We start from the raw sequence: 10515 nt of genomic DNA on the forward strand, positions 1-10515 counted from the left end.
GAGGAGGGTATTGAAAAATTCGCATAACGCTACAAGTAATGTGTAATTCGAATGGGTGACTATGTAGAGAAGTTTTGCAAAGTGTGGCTAACTCTTCGAAATAAGTTATCTTTTATTTTCACTGTGGTTTCCATTTAGCGACTGATCGGAGCTTAATGAACGAATACCTATCGTAGTAACACCTTAATAACCAAAAACTTAGCCGAGAATGAACATTTTATTTGCGTCAACGACGGCGTTTTACCGCCATGGAGTTCATAATTCACAGCTTTTACTTGGATCACACGCATAGTGAATTCGAAAGAACCTCAGTGACACAAGGCTAATACTCCCGTTCTTGTTTTAAGTAAGACTCGAGAGTTGGGGGGGACGTAGATACTGCAGAGGTAGATTAACTTAACATGTTTTTAATCTACACCTTTAGTAATCTTCTGTAGCTAGTCGGCTGCGGGATGCGGATCGTATACTACTGAAGTAACAGAACAGATAGGGCACGCTAGCGAATGGAAATATGGGAGCGTGTCGCGTTTCCAGGGAGACGCCTACCTGCTGTGTACAGTGGTGGCGTGGGCGGCGGCCCTTGGCGGGAAGCCGGTGACGCCCCGGCAGCAGCGGCAGCAGCCACACTGCGCCACGCCATTAGCCGCAGCAGAATGACGCGTATTTCACTTTGATGGCCGACCTGTCGTGTGACGCTCCCCTCGCTGGTACGAGCCTGCGGCGAGCGCAACGAAAAAAAAAAAAAAAAAAAAAGTTGTGAAAAAGGGGAAAAGTATGATACTCAACACCGAGGGCTCTCCACCTCCCCACGCAACATTTAACACGCAGTCGATTCTGGGAAGCAGCAAAATGCTCTGTAAGCGAATGCCTGTAACGAATCCTCCTGCAATTGGTCCATATTTATGATCGTTGTACCCTCTCGTCGATTGAGTGTATCGCTGTTGGCTAGTGGAATGCTTGAAATCTAGCAATGTTTTCATAAAGCTCATAACCAGATATAACACACTTCGATCCAAAATTTGTAGGTGTTTTAAAAAATCGTGTATTTCTACCGATACAGATAAACTATTTAGTGTCTTAGAAAAATTTGGAGCTGACAATAAAACAATATCTTTCATTAAGCAAACTTCGACAAACACGATTTCTACAGTTGGGCGAGTATCGAAGCCTTTCTAAAGGCGAGAGACAGGGTTATGGTGGGACGGCCTCTCTCCACTATTATCCAACTGCTTTTAGGAAAAGGTAGTACGAGAATGGAGAAAAAGAGCAGAAGAACAGGGAATGATTAAGGTGAAACTTAGTAGAGAGAGAGACCCTTGAAACTAACTGTTTAGCTTTTCCTGAGGATTTGCATATCTTCGGCAAGGTGGAACGAAACTGGTAAACTTTCTCCATGAAGTATCAGGAAAAACTGGATTTCAAAATTCGTTTCAAAGAACCATATACATGAACTTGTTAAAGATGTACCAAAATATAAGGAATCAAAATATGGGAAACCTAACTGCACTCGTGGATGTGCTGGTATATCAGTAGTTTTGTGATGGTGAGCAATGGTGAGTAAACAAGCGTTTACACCTATACCATATTTAAAAACCTTAATAAAACTCAGTACAACCTGATCTGTATAAACAATTTAGGAGAAAATTTGAGAAAAGGCTGTTTCCAGATGATACAGTCAATTACCGACTTGGAAAGTCATGAGACGATCAAAAACCATTGAAACATGACGTGTGGATCGTGCGACAATGGCAACTGACTGCAAATAATGAAAAGTCTGAAGTAATCCACTTGAGTAACAAAAGGAATCCACTAATTTCCGTTACACCAAAAACCACACAGTACTACAGGCTGTAAAGTCAACTAACTGTTACGAATAACTCAAGCTAGAAAGATCACATGGTTAATGTCGTGGGTAAAGCAAACCAAAGACTGGTTTATTGGCAGAAAACTTAGATAAATCAATAGCTCTACTAATGAGACTGCAAATATTACACTTGTCCGTCCTCTTCTGAAGTACTCTTGCGCTGTGTGCCAGCCGCATCAGACAGGATGACATCGAATAAGTACAAAGAAGGGCAGCTCGTTTTCTGTTATCCCAATTTCTCTGCCTCGTGATGACTAGGTGTTGTGTGATGTCCTTAGGTTAGTTAGGTTTAAGTAGTTCTAAGTTCTAGGGGACTGATGACCATAGATGTTAAGTCCCATAGTGTTCAGAGCCATTTGAACCATTTGTTATCCCGAAAAATCAGTGAGAGTGCCATCGATATGTTATGCGAATCGGCGTGGCAATCATTTAAAAGGAGGTGTTTTTGTTGCGGCCTAATCTTCTCATGAAATTTCAATCACCAGCTTTCTCCTCCGAGTACGAAAATCACCGAAATCACCGATACGTCATCATTATAATAAAATAAGAGAAATCAAATTTCTCCCCCAAAGCTTCAAGTGTTCGTTTTTCGCGCCCTTTTTGAGAATGGAATGAACGTAAGAAACATTGGATGGAGATAGTTTGATGGATTCTCTGTCAGGAATTAACTATGAACCGCAGAGCAATCACGTAGAAGCAGATTTAGGAGCAGATATCCAACGTAAGAAAAGATTGTAACGTTGTTTTAGGAGTTGAACAGACTGAAAACCTTTTAGAAGAAGAACAAAACGGAAAGGTTTTTGCAGAAACACAGAAACAACTAAATACTGAACAGCAGCAAATTTTAAGAAGACTTTGATAAGAGGAGGAGATTAGTTTTTCAGGTCCCGTCGATAATGAGGTAATTAGAGACGGAGCACAAGCTTGGATTATGGAAGGACGGGGAAGGAAACCGGACGTGATCTTGCTAAGAAATCATCCCTGCAACAGCCTTAAGCAAATCACTGAAAATCTAAACCATGTTTGCCAGACCCCATTTTGAAACGTTCTCCTACCGAATAAGACTCCAGTGTTCTAACCACGGCACTACCTCTTTCGGTTTCAATAAGACTTCTCTAAAATTAGAAGAAAAGTAATTTCACTTGCTTCAGGTATTTACGATTACAGAAAGTCAGTAAAAGGATTCACAGCCAAACGCAATAAAGTGATAAACAACTGTCTAATTTGTGAGTATGTTATCAAAATAAAATTAAATACAGGACTGAAAAGTACAAATGATCTATTATCTACAATAAGATGGATACCTATTTCTAGGAATCGAGTGAGGCACCGAAATAAAATGTGTGCCTCGTAATATTTTTAAATAGCCTTAAATTAATGAAGAAAGAAAGTAAATAATTTCTAGTTAAGTTTGGCACAAATTTTACCATATTCTTACGTGAAATACTATCATCTTTCCTCATGAGTCTGCTTGTTTCGGTAAACATAGCTCATGATGTGCATTCACCCCGTCCCCAATTGACACAGTGCACAACGACACAGCACGAGCAACATCGTTGTTGGGATGCGCTTACGGGATGGGGGGAATGGTAGCAGGAGGCAGCATCTATGTCTCTAGCTAATGAAACAGATGTACATTACACAAAGAAGAGCCAAAGAAATTGGTATACCTGCCTAATATCATGTACAGCACCCTCCTGCACGCAGAAGTGCCTCAACATCTCGTGGGATGGACTCGACTAATGACTGAAGAACTGTTGGAGGGAATTGACACCATGTATCCTGCAGGTCTGTCCGTAAATCCGTAAGAGTACGAGTGGGTGGAGATCTCTTCTGAACAGCACGTTCCCAGGCATCCCAGATATACTGAATAATGTTCATGTATGGGGAGTTTTGTGGGCAGCAGAAGTGTTTCAACTCATAAGAGTATACCTGGAGCAATTCTGGACGTGTCGCATTGTCCTGCTGAAATTTCCCAAGGCTGTCAGAGTGCACAATGGACATGAATGGATGCAGGTGATCAGATAGAATGATTATGTACGTGTCACATGTCAGAGTCATATCTAGACGTTTCAGGGGTCCCACATCACTCCAGCTGCACAAGCCTCAAACCATTACAGAACATTCACAAGCTTGAACACTCCGCTGTTACGTGCAGGGTCCTTGGATGAATGAGGTTGCCTCCATACCCCTACACGTCCATCCACTCGATGCAATCTGAAACGAGACTCGTCCGACCAGACAATGTGTTTGCAGTCATCAACAGCCGAATGTCGATGTTGACGGGCCCAGGCCAGTCGTAAAGTTTTGTGTTGTGCAGTTATCTAGGGTACACGAGTAGGCCTTCGGCTCCTATAGCCCATACTGATGATTTGTTGTTGAATGGTTCGCACGCTGACACTTGTCGATGGCCCAGCACTGAAAACTGCAGTAATTTGCGGAAGTGTTGTATTTCTGTCAAGTTGAACGATTCTCTTCATTCGTCGTTGCTCCCGTTCTTGCAGTAACATCTTCCTGCCGTAGTAATACCTTAGATTTAATGTTTTACCCGATTCTTTCACGATACATTCGTGAAATGGTCGTACGGAAAATCCCCACTTCATCTCAGTATCGGAGATGCTGAGTCCCATCGCTCGTGCGCCAACTATAACACCAACTTGAAACTCAACTAAATCTTGAGAACCTGCCATTGTAGGAGCAGTAAACGATCTAACAACTGCCTCTGACACTTTTTGCATTGTATAAGCTTTACCGACCGCAGCCTCGTATTGAGCCTGTTCGCATACCTCTGTATTTGAATACACATGCCTATACCAGTTTCTTTGGCGCCTCTCTCATTATTATTACTATATGTGTGTTTTAATATACTATATTTCTTCACACTTTAATAGTCATCCGATGATGTAGACGACCTACCAGACTTATGGATTCAGGAGAAGTAATCATTCGAGTTTCCAGTGTCAGGATACCAACAGCGACAACCATCTGATTTGTAATATTTCAGGTTCCTACAGCAAACTGATTTACTCTGCAGTGCTGAGTCTGTACCAGAGCTGTAGTGCTTGGCAGGATCAATGTTGATACCATTCATCATGCAGTTAACATGGTATATCTTTTCTATTAAAGTAATCTTTTTCTCTCTAACATGCAGTTAAAATATAATTGGGATCAAACATGCGGCTGCAGGAATGTCTTCTAGTGATGAGTTCAATGTAGTGAAAGTGATTGAAAATACCCCGATTAGTGACATGAAAGTAGTGGCTTCATCAGCTGAGTGGTACAAATTATGTCAGAATTTAGGAAATATAACTGCACTGTTCAACACTGAAATGGCTCCTGTGTTACTGTGCTGTCATATTATGTTAGGGCTGCGTAAAAACAAATAAAATGTGCAACAACGAGAAAGCTGCAGAGTGCACCAACTTTCAAGTATCAATATTCTGACACCAGACATGTGCTAGCTCTGCTATCAAGTGTGCTGTGAATAAACACATTGGGGTATATGTCTATGAGATTTTAGGAAACTTATGCTACTCATTCAAGAAGTTCATCCCTGACAAAACTTCAGAGGAGATAAAACTTCCTGGCAGATTAAAACTGTGTGCTGGACCGAGACTCGAACTCGAGACCTCTGCCTTTCCAGGGCCAGTGCTCTACCACTGAGCTACCCAAGCACGACTCACGACCCGTCGTCACAGCTTTACTTACGCCAGTACCTCGTCTCCTACTTTCCTACGAAAGGCAAAGGTCCCGAATTCGAGTCTCGGTCCGGCACACAATTGTAATCTGCCAGGAAGTTTCATATCAGCGCACATTCCGCTACAGAGTGAAAATCTCATTCTGGAAACATCCCCCAGGCTGTGGCTAAGCCATGTCTCAGCCACATCCTTTCTTTCAAGAGTGCTAGTTCTGCAACGTTCGCAGGAAAGCTTCTGTGAAGTTTGGAAAGTGGGAGACGAGGTACTGGCGGAAGTGCAGCTGTGAGGACAAGGCGTGAGTCGTGCTTGGGTAGCTCAGTGATAGAGCACTAGCCTGCGAAAGGCAAAGGTCCCGAGCTCCAGTCTCTGCCTAGTACACAGTTTTTATATCAAATAGCTCTGAGCACTATGGGACTCAACATCTGAGGTCAATCAGTCCCCTAAACTTAGAACTACTTAAACCTAAATAAGCTAGGGACATCACACACATCCATGCCCGAGGCAGGATTCGAAACTGCGGCCGTAACTGTCACACGGTTCCTGACTGTAGCGCCTAGAACCGCTCGGCCACTCCGGCCGGCCAACGAGGTACAGACACTAAAATGACCAGCCATGTACTATTGGAAGTGAGATTGTAAGTAACGAATGTTCAGTCTTAATATGTTTTAAAATGTTGTTTGTAAAATAAATTCTGACTCTACTGTACTCGATTTTACTTTTGTAGTCAGTAAATTTCATGTCACAAAAATGAGTAACAAAAAAATTCAACGAGACCCACTCAGGATATAGCGTTCAGCGCCTCCTATACCAGACTGCATCAATCACAGACCGTTGAATAACTTAATTAATCAGCACTGGCTCCTGAGGAGTGACTGCAGCCATATTTAGGCCGGCCAGAACAGCCAGGCGTAAAGCTAAGGAATGAGTCTCATACATAGCACTCACCATGGAATGTATGCATGAAATGGATCGGTTAGGAAGGGTGTCGTAAAGCCGTTGTAGTCTATCCTGTGGCAAACTGACCCACTATTGTTGCAACTGATCCTCTATATCCTAAACGTGGCACTGGGACAGATTTGACGTATAAGGTAGTCGGCACACATTATGTTAGGGATATATCTGGTGATCTGGCTAACCATGACAGTATATCATCATACAGACAGTTCATAGAGGCACGAATGCCACAAGTAGATGAGCATTGTGTTGCTGACAAGTGGCACCACAATACCATCGTATGAAAGGTAACGAATGAAGACGCTGGATGTCGGTGACATACCACTGTATTATCAGTACTCTCAATCACCACTAACCATGACCTGAAGTCATACTCGATGGCTCCCTATACTATGACTGAAGGAGTAGTATCGTTGCGCCTCTCCAAAATAATTTAAGACGAGACCGCTCGCTAGGTCACCGCCATGCTCGCCAGTGATTATGGTCTTTGATATTGCAGTCCACCGTTGCAGGTCACTGCACAACTCCAAACGAAGCCGTTCGTGGTTTGGAGTCAATGGAAACCTACACTTGTGACAATAATTTCCTAATCCGGCTGCTGTTAGTTCCCATCAAATGCTGTGGAATGACACATAACGCTGCAGGGAGCCCATTACTTTTTCTCAGATGGCAGGCAGAGTTGTGAAGGGGTTACCGTGTGCTTGGTGAAGAATTCGGTAATCTGTCCTTGAGGTGGTCAGACGCGATCGACCAGAACGTTGATGACGAGCATGCCTGCCCTTGTTTACATGCACACCAGAATCAGGACACTGTCACATCTAAATGCCTCACAAATTTTGGATACTACACAATTTGTTTAGCCGGAGATGTGGAGACCCTTAAGAGGCCATTTCAAACTTCGTCAGGTGGTGATAACGCCGTATCATATAAGAACACTGCGTCTCCGTGTCATTCACAGTGACCCACAACATCTGATGTTGTTCAAACCTAGTTGTATACACTAGGTGTTCACGCAACTACACTAAACGTGAACAATCCTAATGTTCTCTGGTGACCATTGCACCGGTCAGAGAGAACTCTAGCCATTTACATACCCGCCCTTGGCCTGTATTGCGCGAGGTTACACGACATTCGACCATGTGCTTCAATGTTTTGTCAGGTAGTGTAATCAATTCCAGTTACCTAATGGTAGACAGTTCGACATTCCACTCGAGTGGTCGGTCAGATATGAGTAATAGCCAGTTAAATTACTGAGCAATTACGTGAGTAGAAGCTTGACATTGCTTCCTTCACTTCTTTTAAATACAATTTTTTTTCTATGAAACTTTAGTTTACGACTAGTATTCGGTTACAATACCTACGGGTCAATGAATGTTTTAATTCGATATCGAAGTCAGGTGGTTTTCCTTTAATTGTTTTTATTTTTTGTGCAACGCAACAACATTGCTATGTGAGGACTAAATAGGCCACTGAATTTTGTGAATAATAATTAATCTATTAAATATAAACAAAATGTGTGTTTGTAAAATTACGTGAAGTTATTAATATTGAGTACGGAATGATGAAGGTGATTGTGATGGTGTAGTATTAACCATCATGCATTCTCCAGGAATTTTAAGGAGAACTGAAAAAAAGTGATCACGTGTTAGATGCGTTTTGCGCTTTTATTTTAAGGCATAAACTAGTGTAAGAGGGCGTGCAGAAACGTGACGCCTTCAAATTTTGAATGTTATAATAATTACAACTTTTTAAATAACACAAACGTTATTATCATTCTCCTTCTTCATATTTCATGTATAGGTATTTATTTCTCAAAATAGTCAACCTAGTGACGTACACGTTTGTCCCAACGAGAGACCAGTTTGTTCACACCGTCACTGAAGAACGTTTGACTTTCTTGACGGAGTCACCTCTGCTTACACTGCTTCTTCGGTATCGAAGGTGTTCTTTAAGTTACCGAAACAGATGAAAATCAGATGGGACCACGTCGGATTGTTGCAGTTACGGCAGCGCTCGTGTGTGGCCTGTAATTGTTATGCCGAAGGAGAGGGTGTCCCACGTGTGGACGAACTCCTTGAATTCGGAACTCGATTACAGCACGATGCCCCTCACGCACAGATATACAGGGTGTTTCAAAAATGACCGGTATATTTGAAACGGCAATAAAAACTAAATGAGCAGCGATAGAAATACACCGTTCGTTGCAATATGCTTGGGACAACAGTACATTTTCAGGCGGTCAAAATTACAGTAGTTACAATTTTCAACAACAGATGGCGCTGCAAGTGATGTGAAAGATATAGAAGACAACGCAGTCTGTGGGTGCCCCATTCTGTACGTCGTCTTTCTGCTGTAAGCGTGTGCTGTTCACAACGTGCAAGTGTGCTGTGGACAACATGGTTTATTCCTTAGAACAGAGGATTTTTCTGGTGTTGGAATTCCACCGCCTAGAACACAGTGTTGTTGCAACAAGACGAAGTTTTCAACGGAGGTTTAATGTAACCAAAGGACCAAAAAGCGATACAATAAAGGTTCTGTTTGAAAAATTTCAACGAACTGGGAACGTGACGGATGAACGTGCTGGAAAGGTAGGGCGACCGCGTACGGCAACCACAGAGGACAACGCGCAACTAGTGCAGCAGGTGATCCAACATCGGCCTCGGGTTTCCGTTCGCCGTGTTGCAGCTGCGGTCCAAATGACGCCAACGTCCACGTATCGTCTCATGCGCCAGAGTTTACACCTCTATCCATACAAAATTCAAACGCGGCAACCCCTCAGCGCCGCTACCATTGCTGCACGAGAGACATTCGCTAACGATATAGTGCACAGGATTGATGACGGCTATATGCATGTGGGCAGCATTTGCTTTACTGACGAAGCTTATTTTTACCTGGACGGCTTCGTCAATAAACAAAACTGGCGCATATGGGGAACCGAAAAGCCCCATGTTGCAGTCCCATTGTCCCTGCATCCTCAAAAAGTAGTGGTCTGGGCCGCCATTTCTTCCAAAGGAATCATTGGCCCATTTTTCAGATCCGAAACGATTACTGCAGCACGCTATCTGGACATTCTTCGTGAATTTGTGGCGCTACAAACTGCCTTAGACGACACTGCGAACACCTCGTGGTTTATGCAAGATGGTGCCCGGCCACATCGCACGGCCGACGTCTTTAATTTCCTGAATGAATATTTCGATGATCGTGTGATTGCTTTGGGCTATCCGAAAGATACAGGAGGCGGCGTGGATTGGCCTCCCTATTCGCCAGACAAGAACCCTTGTGACTTCTTTCTGTGGGAACACTTGAAAGACCAGGTGTACCGCCAGAATCCAGAAACAATTGAACAGCTGAAGCAGTACATCTCATCTGCATGTGAAGCCATTCCGCCAGACACGTTGTCAAAGGTTTCGGGTAATTTCATTCAGAGACTACGCCATATTATTGCTACGCATGGTGGATATGTGGAAAATATCGTACTATAGAGTTTCCCAGACCGCAGCACCATCTGGTGTTGACAATTGTAACTACTGTAATTTCGAAAGTTTGTGTGCCTGAAAATGTACTGTTGTCCCAAGCATATTGCAACAAACGGTGTATTTCTATCGCAGCTCGTTTAGTTTGTATTGCCGTTTCAAATATACCGGTCATTTTTGAAACACCCTGTATTTACGTTACATTCGCTACAGTTCGAAGACCTCTGGCTGCAGGGGCCGAAAAATGGAGAAAAGAAGGATAAATGAGTAGAATATTAATGACGTTTTTAAGAGTTTTCACGTAAAAAAACTCGGAGGCATTACTTTTCAACACGTCCACCTTCATTATCAACAGCCTACCATACAAGAGTTAAGGGCAGTTCTATTTCGTACCTTGGGAGTAAATTCCACTTTCACTTCCTGTAAACTATTCAATCTCTAATGTAAATGTAAATGACAAGGGTCTTCCAATTTTGTGTATGAGCAGATAAGTGTTTGTGGTTGCAGTAAAGCGCGAGTCATACAA

The 10515-nt window shown here is 42.8% G+C and overlaps 1 non-coding gene across 1 annotated transcript; it reads right to left on the bottom strand.

The window, feature by feature from the left end:
- Positions 1–5465: 5465 nt before the first annotated feature.
- Positions 5466–5539, bottom strand: Trnas-gga (transfer RNA serine (anticodon GGA)). Its single transcript has one exon. It is a non-coding gene; the product is annotated as a tRNA-Ser (tRNA).
- Between the last annotated feature and the right edge of the window lie 4976 nt (positions 5540–10515).

This window comes from Schistocerca gregaria, chromosome 7 (assembly GCF_023897955.1).
Source record: "Schistocerca gregaria isolate iqSchGreg1 chromosome 7, iqSchGreg1.2, whole genome shotgun sequence".
In the NCBI taxonomy this organism is placed as follows: Eukaryota; Metazoa; Arthropoda; class Insecta; order Orthoptera; family Acrididae; genus Schistocerca; species Schistocerca gregaria.